The 13,757-nt window shown below is 43.2% G+C and overlaps 1 protein-coding gene and 1 long non-coding RNA gene across 6 annotated transcripts in view; one reads left to right on the top strand and one right to left on the bottom strand.

Annotated features, from left to right (window-relative positions):
* The window catches only part of LOC137518576 (uncharacterized), a 91,163-nt gene extending 80,806 nt beyond the window's left edge, over positions 1 to 10,357 (bottom strand). Inside the window, exons 1-2 of the long non-coding RNA XR_011020847.1 lie at positions 10,188 to 10,357; positions 6,263 to 6,364 (exon numbers count right to left, since the gene is read on the bottom strand). This is a non-coding gene — a long non-coding RNA (uncharacterized lncRNA). The remainder of the gene's footprint in view (positions 1 to 6,262; positions 6,365 to 10,187) is intronic.
* Positions 10,274 to 13,757, top strand: part of LOC137518575 (uncharacterized) — a 76,504-nt gene continuing 73,020 nt past the window's right edge. The window contains exon 1 of one of the 5 annotated variants that reach the window (XM_068236635.1): positions 10,274 to 10,371. The gene's annotated coding sequence lies outside the window, so the exon portion shown is untranslated. The other 4 variants (XM_068236633.1, XM_068236632.1, XM_068236631.1 and 1 more) reach the window with 4 other exon arrangements.

Raw genomic sequence — 13,757 nt, 5'->3', positions numbered from 1 at the left:
GCTGTTACTCCAAAAAGAAAAATACGTTTATTCTGTGGTGGAACGAATATTTAATAAAGCTTCCTTTGATGCTATGCTGCATACTATTGCACAGGTTCAACGTGTCAAGATTTTAGAGCTGTCATATCAATTGAGACCTTTCCTCTCAGAGGATGAATATTAAATGTTTATGTATGGCATACATGTTTGGCTAGTTTGCCACCGTGGGCAGCACGGTGGCATAGTGGTTAGCTCTCTCGCCTTGCAGCGCTGGGTCCCTGGTTCGAATCCCAGCCAGGGCACTATCTGCAAAGAGTTTGTATGTTCTCTCCGTGTCTGTGTGGGTTTCCTCCGGGCACTCCGGTTTCCTCCCACATTCCAAAAACATACAGATAAGTTAATTGGCTCCCCCTAAAAAATTGGCCCTAGAGTACAGTACTTACACTACATAATATAGACATATGGCAATGGTAGGGATTAGATTGTGAGCTCCTTTGAGGGACAGTTAGTGACAAGATATATATATATATATATATATATATATATATATATATATATATATATATATACACTGTACAGCGCTGCGTAATATGTCGGCGCTATATAAATACTAAATAATAAAATAATAATTATACAATAGCAGTGCTTTCTACTTTAACACAATGGTGTACATTTTAGTATGTTTGGCTACCTGACTAGTTTGTCATTGTACTTATATACACATTAGCAAAGACTCATAGAAACTATGAGTTCTAGCTTACATAAGTGATCGCAAGATCAATAGGTATCGCTTTTAACAAGTAGCAAACATTTACCAGACTTGATCAACAATAGTGGAGGACTTTTTACAATGCACACTTGTTCTGTGAAGGACAAGAAATTCCTATTGTCTTTGAAGGTAAAACATTTGTTCTTATAACAGGTTTGTGATGGACTGCATCACATTTTCATCCAATATCTCCTGGTACTGAAGTGAATTAATGGTACCTTGCACATGCTGAAGCTTCCCTGTACCTGCAGAAGCAAAACAGCCCCAAAGTGTGCTTATTCCAACAACCTATTTACCATATGTGTAGCTCCGTAACTATATTTTAGACAAAGGTTACTCTTTCTCTTCTCTATTTAAATTTTCTTTTTCTAACTGTACTTTTTCTGACTACTAATAATACAGTGTTCTGACACTTAACCAAATGTTATCTACATGTGACTCTGACCTTGCTTTATAAAGAACATTATTAGTACAAACAGAACTATGGAAACAATCACAATCAAATCAACCACTAAACATTTAATATGACCATTAATGACCTGTCTCCACCCTCTCCGGGCATTAGGAAACCAATGTGGGCCGGGTTATGAGTGTGTATGATTCAGCCACTTACAGGTTTAGTTGGCTCCCTATCTCATCCTGTGCACAGTAGATGGTACAAGGAGCCAACTTCTGCTGTTAAAAAAAAAACTTTCCCAAATGCAGCAACACCAGGGTTTGTTTCCCACGCCTCTCAGGGTTTGGTTCAAACTGGGCGATTCTTCAGCGGCGCGCTTTGCTGATTACCGGCGATCAGCAAAGTGCTGCTACTTATGTATACCTATGGATACATTCACACAGCAGTGTTTGCGATTTCGATCAATCGCAAACGCACTGCATGCGCTATTTTAGGGGCCGTTGCACTGTGACTCCCGTTTTATTGAATGGGAATCACAAGCGCAAATTGCGCGGAATTTTGAGATTTTAGCTGAAAAAATTGTGATGGCAGAGCCGAACGCAATCGCGGGCTAGCGACGCTCCTAGCGCCGAGTGTGAACCAGCCCCTGGATTGTACCCGTATACAGACTGGAGACTAACAAAGAAATTTGCTTTAAAAGCATTAGTATACATTTCACTTTAAATGCTTCTGTATTTTATTAGCAAATTCAAAATACTTCACTTCTCTTATGTGATTCCCCACTAATTTCATCCAAATACCCAATCATTCTCACAAATTGTTTTTATCATTTATGGCATATGAACAGAAAAACTAGAAATAGTATAACTTTTAGTAATTTAAGCAGAAGTATTCTAGACAAACTACTTCAGTATAAAACGGCATACATTTAAAGAGACTCTGAAGTCTCTTTTTTTTCACTACTTTTGTCTTATAATCCTCTTCAGCATTAATGCCCCAGTGAAATCGGCGCATCCCCACGGCAGATGGGTGATTTATTAGTGAGAAAGCGACCTGCAAAGTTCTACGACTTTGCTGGTCACAGATCATACTGCCCTGACTCGCAGGGCTTCTCTTCCTGGAGAAGCTGAGCTTTGAGCTGTAGCTCAGCTTCCACGCAATCAATCTCCACGAATCTCTGCCTCCTCCCCGCCCCTCTCAGTGAAAGAAGACAGAGGAGTGGGGAGAGGTGGCGATCCGCAGAGGTTGACTGCAGAGGAGGCAGAGCTACTGCGTACAGCTCTGCCTCATTGAGGAAGTGAAGCCCTGCGAGCCACGGAGCTCTGCATGGCTAATCCTCTGCCATAAATCACCTATCTGCCGCGGGGATGCAGCGATTTCACTGAGGCAATCATGCGGAAAAGGATTATATGACAAAAGCAGGGGAAAAAAGAGACTTCAGAGTCTCTTTAACTCTAAGGTAACCACACATTTCTCTGCCAAACACACAAATCTCAATTAACAATTATGTTTTCAGTCTAAAGGCTCATACACAAGTCCAACTTCGTGCACAATCAACCACACAACAAGTTGTTTACACGAAAAGTGCGTATACACACGCCAACCAACTAAACAACCAACTCACTCAAACACTATGTGCGCAAACTAAATGACTAACTTCACAACATGTGCGCATTCAAAAGCAACAAAGTTGGTCAAAAGACTTGTACACGCGTTCCAACCTGCATGATAGTTGGGCAGAGATCTGGCAAACAACCTGTTATCAGTTGGTCATCTGGTTGTTTGCCAGCTGTACACACACCCAACTTATCTTCCAACAGACAAGTTTGGAAGATAGTTGGACAGATTGTTGGTACGTGTGTATGAGTCCTTACTAATCAGTACTTTCACGCTGCTTTACTATAATCATTTCACATGCAATTAACCCAGCCCTTACAGGGGAAAGAAAACAAAACAAAACATTGAAACAAATATCTCCCAGTACAGACAGGGAGGGAAAAAAACAAAAACAAACCTACAACAACTCGGCAGATTTCTAGAGATGCATGTTCAAAGTGCATCCCAGGTAAAAAGTGCTACCAATCATATACAGCAAATTTATATCACAGTGCAACAGAAACTACAGTGAGAGGAGATAGACAGACAGACATATTTATAGTAAATCAGAGGAAAAGAGGATCAAAAACATCTTGCAGTCAGGACCAGAACATTTTGCAGGGACTTTATAAGCAAAATCTTATCTTATTATTGTCCATCCAAAACCTCTCGGTCCAGAAAGACAACCGAGTGTTTTGTAAGAAAAGAAAAGAAAACACCTCTGATCACATTATTAAACGAATATTAACCTCCTTGGCGGTATGGACGAGCTCAGCTCGTCCATAACCGCCGCAGGGCACAGCCCAGGCCCTGGTGGGCCGATTTTCGTAATTTTTTTTTAAAACACGCAGCTAGCACTTTGCTAGCTGCGTGTTGGGGACGATCGCCGCCGATGCGCCGCTACCCGCAGCATAACAGGGCCCCCCCAAGACCCCGTGCGCAGCCTGGCCAATCAGTTCCAGGCAGCGCTGAGGGGTGGATCGGGACTCCCTGTGACGTCGATGACATCATTCCATTCGCTATGGCGACGGGGGAAGCCCTAAAGGAAATCCCGTTCAGAACGGGATTTCCGGATGGGCTTTATCGCCGGCGGCAATCGGAGGGGTGGGAGGGATGCCGCAGGGAGGGGGGAATTATGTAGCTAGCGCTAGGTCAAATACATGATTTAAAAAAAAAAAAATACTGCTGCGCAGCCACCCTGGCGCAATCAATAGAACGCCAGGGTGGTTAATAGGGTTATTCCGAAACAAGATTCAAAGCATATCTTGAAACATTTTTTTTTCTTAAATTTACAAATTGTTCATCCTTGGGTTTTTCCTTACCTTGAAAATTGTCCATAGTATGAGATCAACTGAGATGGAAGGTGATCTAGGGATTTTGACATGTCCTGTTATGTATACTCACTTACAGACCTTTATCTGTAATCCAGACGCATTTACCTATATCCTGAATTTATGGGTTTCTTCATATTTGGACAAAATTATACCTTCAATCTCAGATAAACTTCTTAACTTATAAACAATTTATATACAATTTTGAAATGAGTCCACAGTACTCATTGTCATTAACACTACGTAGTGGTAATAATTGCTTACCAATACGTGGACTGCAGGTCATGCCCTTGCTTCAGTTGTGGGAATGACCCAACCTGCTTATAAAACACTTAAAACAACTACTGTATAATACTTATAATAACTATACATCAATATACATTGTGTTTAAAGATCACACTCATGGCATACAGTACTGCTTTCATTGATTAATTTCATGGGAGACATCAGATCCCTTTCCCTTAGGAATCCCAGATTCCTTTTACACTTGGGAGGTGCTATCAGAGCACCTACCGGGGTTCAGCCAATCCGTGCTAACAGTATGGGTGTGAGAGAACGCGGAAAACCCGCCGCGTGTGCTGCTGAGGAGGCGGCTGATTCCGCGTCCAATGCGGCGGTTTGCACGCGGAAGCGAGCGTCTGGTAACAGGGCAGAACGCGGAAAAGCCGCCGCATGCAACAACAGTAAGGTGGCTGGTTCCGCGTCCAGCGAGGCGGTTTGCACGCGGCAGCGTGTGTCTGGTGTGGCTGAGTCTGTTAGTGCACACAGGCTTAGGAATACACGCGCGCGCGCTGAGAGGCAGAACTCTTATACTGGGCTTGAAGAGATCAGCTGATCACGCCGATCAGCTGACTCCAGAGCAGGATACTATTGGTTGATCAATTAAGGGTGGTGCTGGAGAGCACTACTCCATATATAGTTACTGCTGGCCAGTTGCAAGTTGTCTGCCGTTGCGAACACTACGTGGAAGCACTCAGACCTTAGTCAGATCCAACAGTGTGTTTGAACCAGGTGGACCTGGGAATTCACACTGAGCCAGATTACTTATTCTGTTATTCTGTTTATGCTTAGGCTAGTTCCAGGGTGTAGAGACCACGGACCTCACACCCAGACTAGGGAACTGTATTATCATTTGTGTTATACTCCTGACTAGTTCCAGGGTGCTGAGACCATGGACCTCGCACCCAAGACTAGGGAACTTGTACGATCATTCTGTTATACTTCAGACTAGTTCCAGGGTGTAGAGACCACGGACCTCACACCCAGACTAGGCATTGTTTGATATCTGTTATGACTTATTGCTTTCCTGACTACTCCTCTGTCCTCTGATTCGGTACCTCGCATATCTGATACTCCGTTGCCAAACCCGGCTTGCCCTGGATACCGAATCAGTCTTCTGTCTTTGTACTTTATCTGTCCGTGTGTTACCGACCAGGCGTGCCCGACCTCTAGAGCTTTCTCTCCTCTTAAGAGATAGTCTCCAGATCAGATAGTGACATCCACCTTCAGGTGTCACTCACTTTCTGGTCCTTCCTATCTCCAGCCTGACTCCACCCCTTGGAGAGTCTCAGGCTGCTGGAAGGTTCCTGTGTCCTCAAGAGCATATTCCTTTACTGCCTATGATCACCTGCTCAGCAGGTGCATTACTCAAAGTACTACTGTTACACCAAACACTCACATACCTATAGGTGTACAGAGGTTAGCAATATATCTGTATTATCGGTGATTCTGCAGATCATCAATAATCAGGTATATATCTGCATTCTTGGTGATACTGTAGATCAGTGTTTCTCAACATTTTATTGTTACGTACCACTTTTAAAACCCTGTACTCACCAAGTACCCCCTAGCATAGTAAACATTATCACAAGTACCCCTTGACAAATAAATATTTAATTGTAGTACATGATAATTGATTCTGAACTATTTCCAAGCATTTACTATTGCTTTTAATTACTTAAAACACTAATTTGGTGTTTTTAAAATAAGATTTGTCATTTTCTAAAACTATAAATTTGTTATTCTTGGTCAAGTACATCAAGCCTGAGTACCCCCTGGAAACATCAGCAGTACCCCCTGGGGTACGCGTACCACACGTTGAGAACCTAGGCTGTAGATCACCAATAATCAGATTCTCTCTGCGTGCTGACACCAATCGTTACAATGGGGTAGTAAAATGAAATTACTTACCTAATACTGTTGATAACTGATCCCGATTCTGACACCAGCTGATCGAACTCGCCTTTTTAACTCCATCCCCAGATTCCCAAGTTGGCCATGTGTGTGATCTTTCTGCGCAGGAGAACAATAACGAAGCACACCCTAAGTCCAACGTCATCGCTCTGATTTATGTATTTGAAAACAGGGTATATATGGACAGTCAGTGAATGCATGATTTTACAGTCCGATCAGATACTTTTTACAAGATGGCACGCATGTTTGGCTAGTTTGTCATTCACAATAGCAGTGCTTTCTACTTTAACACAATAGTGTACATTTTAGTATGTTTGGCTACCTGACTAGTTTGTCATTGTACTTATATACACATTACCAAAGACTCATAGAAACAATGAGTTCTAGCTTACATAAATGATCGCAAGATCAATAGGTATCACTTTTAACAAGTAGCAAACATTTTTCAGACTTGATCAACAATAGTGGAAGACTTTTCACAATGCACACTTGTTCTGTGAAGGACAAGAAATTCCTATTGTCTCTGAAGGTAAAACATTTGTTCTTATAACAGGTAATATAATTAATAGAAAAAGACTGGTCCCTAATTAATCAATATAAAATAATAATAAAAATAATAGAATAATTTATTTCATTCACACCCCTCCTGGCACTCCACTGCACGCTACAATTTTGTGTTTATCGCTTTTTCAGAGCATTCTGTTTTTTCACTTCCTGACCCAAGTCAGGAAGTGAACTCTCTGACCTGGAAAAGATTAAATACAATGTATTTATTCTTAAAAGCGCAAACGCAATCGCCGGATAAAACGATTTTGTAAGCGGTTTGCGCATTTCCTATACCTTCCATTGTAGCAAAATCGCCCCCGAAAATGTGACATGCAACACTTTGCAGAGCGGAATATGAACTATCCCATAAGGATTCATTGCACTACCGATTTCAGGGCGTTTTTAAAAATCACTGGCGCAAAAAAAAAACGCAACGCCCTAGATGTGAAGAAGCTCTTATATGAAATCGGTTGAAGACCTCAAGAGGTCTAAACCGTCTAAATATAACTATGATGCAACAGACTACCAGACTGGATAGGTATCCTCCCTCTCCAGAGGATGGTGCCGGGCCAATTCTAGATGGCCAAGGGGAGGAACCACGCAACCCTAGAGTTAGTAGACCAGGTGGCCCAAATTCGGATGTAAGTTCCTATAATTCTTATTTATTTATTTTTTTGCCAACTTCCCAATGATTTGCCTCGGGCAAAAGAAAATGCAAAGGGGAAAACGGATATAGGTGTCCGCAACAAAGGCTTCAAAAAGTCAGACAAGATCCATATGACCCTATGCAAGAGGAAAGAACCAAAGTAAAGAATTCATTGGTGAATATCTCTGGACATTAATTATCCCCCTTTTTTCCCTCAATTTTGTTTGTTATTGTTGTTGCTATGTTTTTTGCTGGGAGGAGATTGCCTAGTACTTTGCGTAGCTTTATCTGCATGCAGATCGACCGCTATTGGCTGTGCCTTTTGGCCGCTATTGGATATGCGTTTTTTGATAGACAGCAGACCAAGCCTACTGGAATCAGCATAGCAGCTCTGTCCTTGCAGGGTGTAAGACGGTTTGTGATTACCTATTTGCTGAGTAGCTCCTCATTAGTTGCTGTTTGTATTCCGCGATTCCAAGTTTTTGCAGTTTCTTTGTAGTTGCTGGACATCTCCATGCAGCGCTATACTATGCCTTTATACTCTTGTAAGTGTAAGGTGATAATATATTTCTTTACTTATATTTTTTGGCACATAAGTTCTTGGTGGTTCTGGGAGGTTAGGTGGGCAGATCTGATTTGGTGTCGACAGTTCCTCATCAGGTCAACCTATGAGGTGTAAGGTTGTGATTGGCTGTCGGGACTTTGCTGGCTAAGGATTGGTCACTTAAGGTTATATGTCAAGTTATCTGGCATATGTTTTCATAGCAGTTCTGACAGCTTGACAAAGAGCAACAGAGCTTGAAACAGAGGTCTGTCGCTGTACCACTGCTGGTATTTTTACATGTGAAGACAGGACAGAAGGAAAACATAGAGAAATGTACCTTGTATGTATGTAGAGAGTTTAGCCTGTCTAATTCCCCCTCATTTGTCTCTAATCAGAAATTGTAATTTGATCTCTCGCCTGTGTCACTTGACTGCCATGACAGAGATGGCAGATAAGCTCATTTGAAAGCACAGGATGTTAACAATATAGCCATTTATTTCCCAACTGCTTCTGAGCTAAGTGCTTCTGCAGATCTGCCTGTTATTGATTTTTGCCTGGATTTTGACTACTCTCTGCCTGCCGCCTGCACCGACCTCTGCCTGGATTTTGACTACTCTGCCTGCAGCCTGCAACCACTTCTGCCTGCATTTTGACTACTCTATGCCTGCCTCCTGCACTGACCTCTGCCTGGATTTGACTACTCTATGTCTGCAGCCTGCACCAACCTCTGCCTGCCACCTGCCCCAACTTCTGTCACTTTATGTAGTATATTTCCCCCCCCCAAAAAAATGCACCAACCAGGATGTGTGGCGTATGCTGCAGCAAGACTAATAGCAGAGGGAAAAAAGTCTGAAAGGAATCCCGATTCTACAGTCCCGATTGGGATGTCGCCTTCTGTGCCATTCCGTTTCAAAATATACCACACGCGGGTAGGTGTATTAGGTATATATGTACATACTGTATAGTTTGGTGCCTTATTTGTACAGTTTCACTATTTTTTACGTTTATTCATAAATTTAATTTACCACTTGTACTTACCGGTATGTTGGTGGGAAGGAGGGTGAAGGTGGGTGCGGGGCACTAAAAGCCTGACGATTGTTAACTCACCCTGGTTGCTGCCTCTGGTCACAGCACTCCATGCCCCTCTATGGCTGAGGTGAGTCAGGTCCCTTTGGCGCCACACTATTTTTACATAGATCTGTACAAGTCCTGAAAGAGGAAGAAAAGAGGTAGAAAGAAGGACAGAGGGACTGGGTTCCCAAAGAAGGACTGTCCCTCCTAAAGAGGGACAGTTGGGAGCTATGCAGTGTATATTGTCTTGTCACTAAACTGTCCATCAGAAGAGCTCACAATCTAATCCCTACCATAGTCATATGTCTATGTATGTATCGTGTAGTGTAAGTATCATAGTTTAGGGCAGTGGTCCTTAAACTAAGGCCCGCGAGCCGAATGCGGCCCCCCAAGGATTTTTCACTGGCCCTCAAACACAACGTATAACTTATAGATGCGGCCCACTGCACCATTAAATATTGGCGGCCCGCATATACAATAGCAGTGCTGGCATCACCCATCCTCATCCTGTAAGCAAGCAGTCATTCAGTGGCTTCTAATCCAATTCTGCATCAGGTGACACTGCTGTCCATCTGGACGACAGGTTGTCACCTGGGTATGCTTCACTGTCTGGTGCACAACGACGTTCTTCGTGCACCGCAGGACTTTATGGCTGCTGCTGGGAGTTCTCCTCCCGGGCATGATTGGGGGAATCAACACCTATATTCAATATAATGTTTTTCCAACATCATTTTATGTATGTTCTGGCCCCCCCCTACCCCAGCAGTCTGAAGTATATTGTCCCGGCCCTTGACCGAAAAAGTTTGGGGACCCCTGCTCTAGGGCCAGTTTTTATAGGTGAAGCCAATTAACATATACAGTAACTATATAGCAGAGGCCATGGGATGCAAAAGATGAAAATGAGGTTGAGGATAAACATGTAGTCTTTTACAATAAAAAAACACATCCACTTTTAAGACCATGCTTCCTGTATTCTCAAACTGCATAATTTTTCATGCAAAATTAGCATAATCCTACATGAATTCGCAAATATTTGCATCTCATTGACTAGTCATAAATAATAGTAGTAATAATAATAATAATAATAACTATAATAATAATTCAACTGGTTTTACGTGCGCTGTTTTAAATTACACCATAGCCTGGAAGTACCAGTCCTGCCAGTGTCAAACATGGCAGCAACTGACTTCCGGGACAAAGCAGATACAGCAAATTACGGCCATCAGCGGCCGTTCGGCGCTTCCACTGTCGCGCTAACAGACTCGGCAGTCGCTCCTGGGGATTGACATTAAGATTCAGGTGATTATCGGATGTCAGGAGTTTGCCCATAGAAGAGGAAAGCCGCACGGTACACTACTTCTGACGCTCTGAAGGCTACGTACGTATGTGTGTGTGAATGGACGGCGTGCAGCTGTCGCTGCTGCTTTCAGAACGGCGTTCGGGTATGATTTATGTGCTGAACAGAGGATATAAAATAAATGTAAGGAGATCCCAATGCATAAGGCGATCAGACCATGATTCGGTTAAGGCCCCTTGACCTTACTCAATTCCGACTATTCCTTTCTAACCCCAAAAAAAATCAGGCTATGCCTTTCTAAAACCATAACAAGGCCCTCATAATAGTATGCTGAGCGCATTTATTACTTAACTGGCTAGATTGTAAACAAGCAGCTGGTTAATCAGCATTTCCAGTGTTACACGAGTTCTACTTATAATTCTGGTTCTTGAAGATCAAAATAAATAATGTGTTTTATTGAAAGCTTAGAAGGAAGCATACTTACATATATGCATAGAAGAAAGCATACTTACATATATGCAGGGCCCCCATCAGAAATTTTGGGGCCCCTCACACATCATCAGGCCTGGGCCCCCCCACTGGTTACTGTGCCCGCCCCCTAGCCACCCCATTCCTGTGTCCGTGTGCGAAATGCGCTGCAGCAAAAAATGTGCATGGCTCCAACACTAAAGAAAGTGGCATGCACAGGGTGATGCTGCAAAAAAAGTGGGCGTGGCTATGGCATGTTGTGGGTGGAACCAAGTACTAGCAAAATACAGGTAGTCCCTGGTTAACAAATGAGATAGGGACTTGTACGTCCTTTCTTTTCCTTTATCCGTTCTCTTTTGTCCCCCTCTTTTGTCCACTTGTCTCATCTCAGTTTGTGACTTTTTTTTTTTTGTCCCTCTGTGTGACCTCATGTTCCCGTCTCCTCTTTTCTCCCTGTGCCTCTTTTTGTCTGCCTCTCTTTCCCCGTGCCTCTTTTATCCCCTGTGTTACCTCTTGTCCCCTTCTGTCTCAGCTTGTCCCCCTGCTTTAGCCAGGTATAGGTGCCCCTAGTATAGGTATCCAGGCATAGGTGCCCCCAGTATAGGTAGCCAGGTATAGGTTCCCCCAGCATAAGTAGCCAGCTATAGGTGGTGCCCCAGTATAGGTAGCCTGGTATAGCTGGTGCCCCAGTATAGGCCAGCAAGATACAGGTGCCCCAGTATAGGTATTCAACTATAGGTGGTGCCCCGGTATAGGTAGCCTGGTATGGGTGGAGCACCAGTATAGGTTAGTCAGGTACAGGTGCCCTCAGTATAGGTAGCAAGCTATAGATGCCTCAGTATAAGAAGCACCTATGTGGTGCCCTCAGTAAAGGTAGCCAAGTATGGGTGGTGCCCCATTATAGGTAGCCAGGTATAGGTGGTGCCCGAGTATAGGTAGCTAGGTAAAGATGGTTCCAGCCCCAGTATAGGTAGCCAGCTATAGGTGGTGGCCCAGTATAGGTAGCCTGTAGCCAGATATAGGTGGTGCCCCAGTATAGAAAGTCCCCTGTAGCGGGCTCACTCCTCTGTTCCCCACGTTCAAGCGCTGATGTCACTCTTCTATGTGCTGGAACACAGTGTGCTGGTTAGCGAGCCACAGGCCTGGAGCCAGCACATGCGGCCCTTCCAGTGCTTTGGGGGGGCCCAGGGCCCCCAGAAGCCCTGGGCCCCTCACTGCAGTGTCAGTTGTCCCCCCGCTGGTGGCTGCCCTGCATATATGCATGTTATTTAAATGTATTGGCCACCAGCCCCTTTTCATGAATGGTGTGATGGTGGTTCCTTTTTTTTTTTTTTTACTTGCTGTACTGCATTTGAAACCGTGATTGAAGTACCAGCACATGCTTAAGGGCCCATTCACACTACGGCGATTAGCGGACGATTACTGCTAATCACAAGTGCTAGTGCAATGCTAACTATATTGCAGTGATCTCACTGCCGCGATTGCTGCTGATCGCGGGCGTCCCACGATTAGCGGCTATCGCAAACGCGTTGCATGCAGAATTTTTCCGTGATTCTCGAGCGATCGTGGTACAGTGCTTAACAAATCGCGACCGTCGGGAATTGCGATGGTGTCCAGTGATTTTTACCATGCTAATCGCGGTAAAAGTGCTACCGGTTTGCTAATTTGTGGTGTGAATGGGCGCTAAAGGCCCCTTTTCCGCAAGCAAGTTGATAGGCAGTGCAGTCTCTCATACTCTCACAACTGCTTGCTGAGAACACAGTTCACCTGCCCGTGAAAATGAACCCTTAATACTGGAAACTTGGTGAACTATGCCTTGTACATTTAATAGACTTTCTCTGCTCCAGCAGCTTGAGGTGGTTAGTAACCTTGCGGTATGATTCCTTCCTGATTTTAGGGTCTAAAAGCGGTACAATTCATTTTTTCATGTGCTATTAGACCCTAAAAGCAAAAAAAAAAAATATACCACGAGAGTTTTCCACCCAGAGTGTAGCTCGTAGTTACCGCTAAAGAGGTTAATGTTCAGTAAACACATTTCTGAAAGAATGCTGCTTATGGACTGCAAAGGATGGCCTTGAACATTTTTATAGGGCACAATGGGTAGTTCTTTTTTTCAGCAAGTAATTGATAGATTTTGAGAAAAACAAAAGACAAAGAACAAGGAGATGCTCATGTGAATCACTGTCAAGGCAAAAACTATAGTTTTCGGAGCTAGTATGGTCCATAGCGAATGGTTCTCCAGTGACCGCATTCTCTGCAACTTTGTAATTGGCTGATAAGTGTGGGCGTAGTGATTATACAACCTATCCGGAACCTAGGACTTCTAGAGGGTGCTGGTCAACCAATCATAATTTCCCTATACATTTTCCCAATGGCTCACCTAAACCATACTAGAGCCCAGTTTTCAGCACATAGTAATCATGTATATATGGTCATAACTCGTTATAGTAAATTCTGATATAGCAAACAACTGTCTAGTTTACTATAAAGGGTTTCTAATGCAATGTAAAGTATAAATGACTAACAATGTATTCACACCCAAACATAGAGGAGACCTAAGGAATAGATTTCACATTGTGCAAATGTTTGTAGCTTTTATATGGTCCAATGCTGCTCCAATGCATTACTCTGCAGAAGGGGAAGGAGCCACCGCCCAGTTGCTAAGATTATGCCACTTAATAATGTTAAGTCTTAATAAAAAAAAATATTTGGCCCTTGGTTTAAAATATGTTTTAGATTTTGACCCTGTAAGTGATGAGTTTGACACCCCTGGCTTATATTGTATATATGAGAACATAAGGCAACATACTTTTAAAGTGACCTGATCAATTTATACTAATATATGATCAGTAAACCTGATCAATGTAGTATAAGAATAGGTAATATTGAGTAACTTTTTACTGTAGGAAACCTCTTATTA

Source organism: Hyperolius riggenbachi, chromosome 5 (assembly GCF_040937935.1).
Source record: "Hyperolius riggenbachi isolate aHypRig1 chromosome 5, aHypRig1.pri, whole genome shotgun sequence".
Lineage (NCBI taxonomy): Eukaryota > Metazoa > Chordata > Amphibia > Anura > Hyperoliidae > Hyperolius > Hyperolius riggenbachi.
Note: the sequence above shows the minus strand (reverse complement) of the source record. Positions and strands in the feature narration are given on the sequence as shown.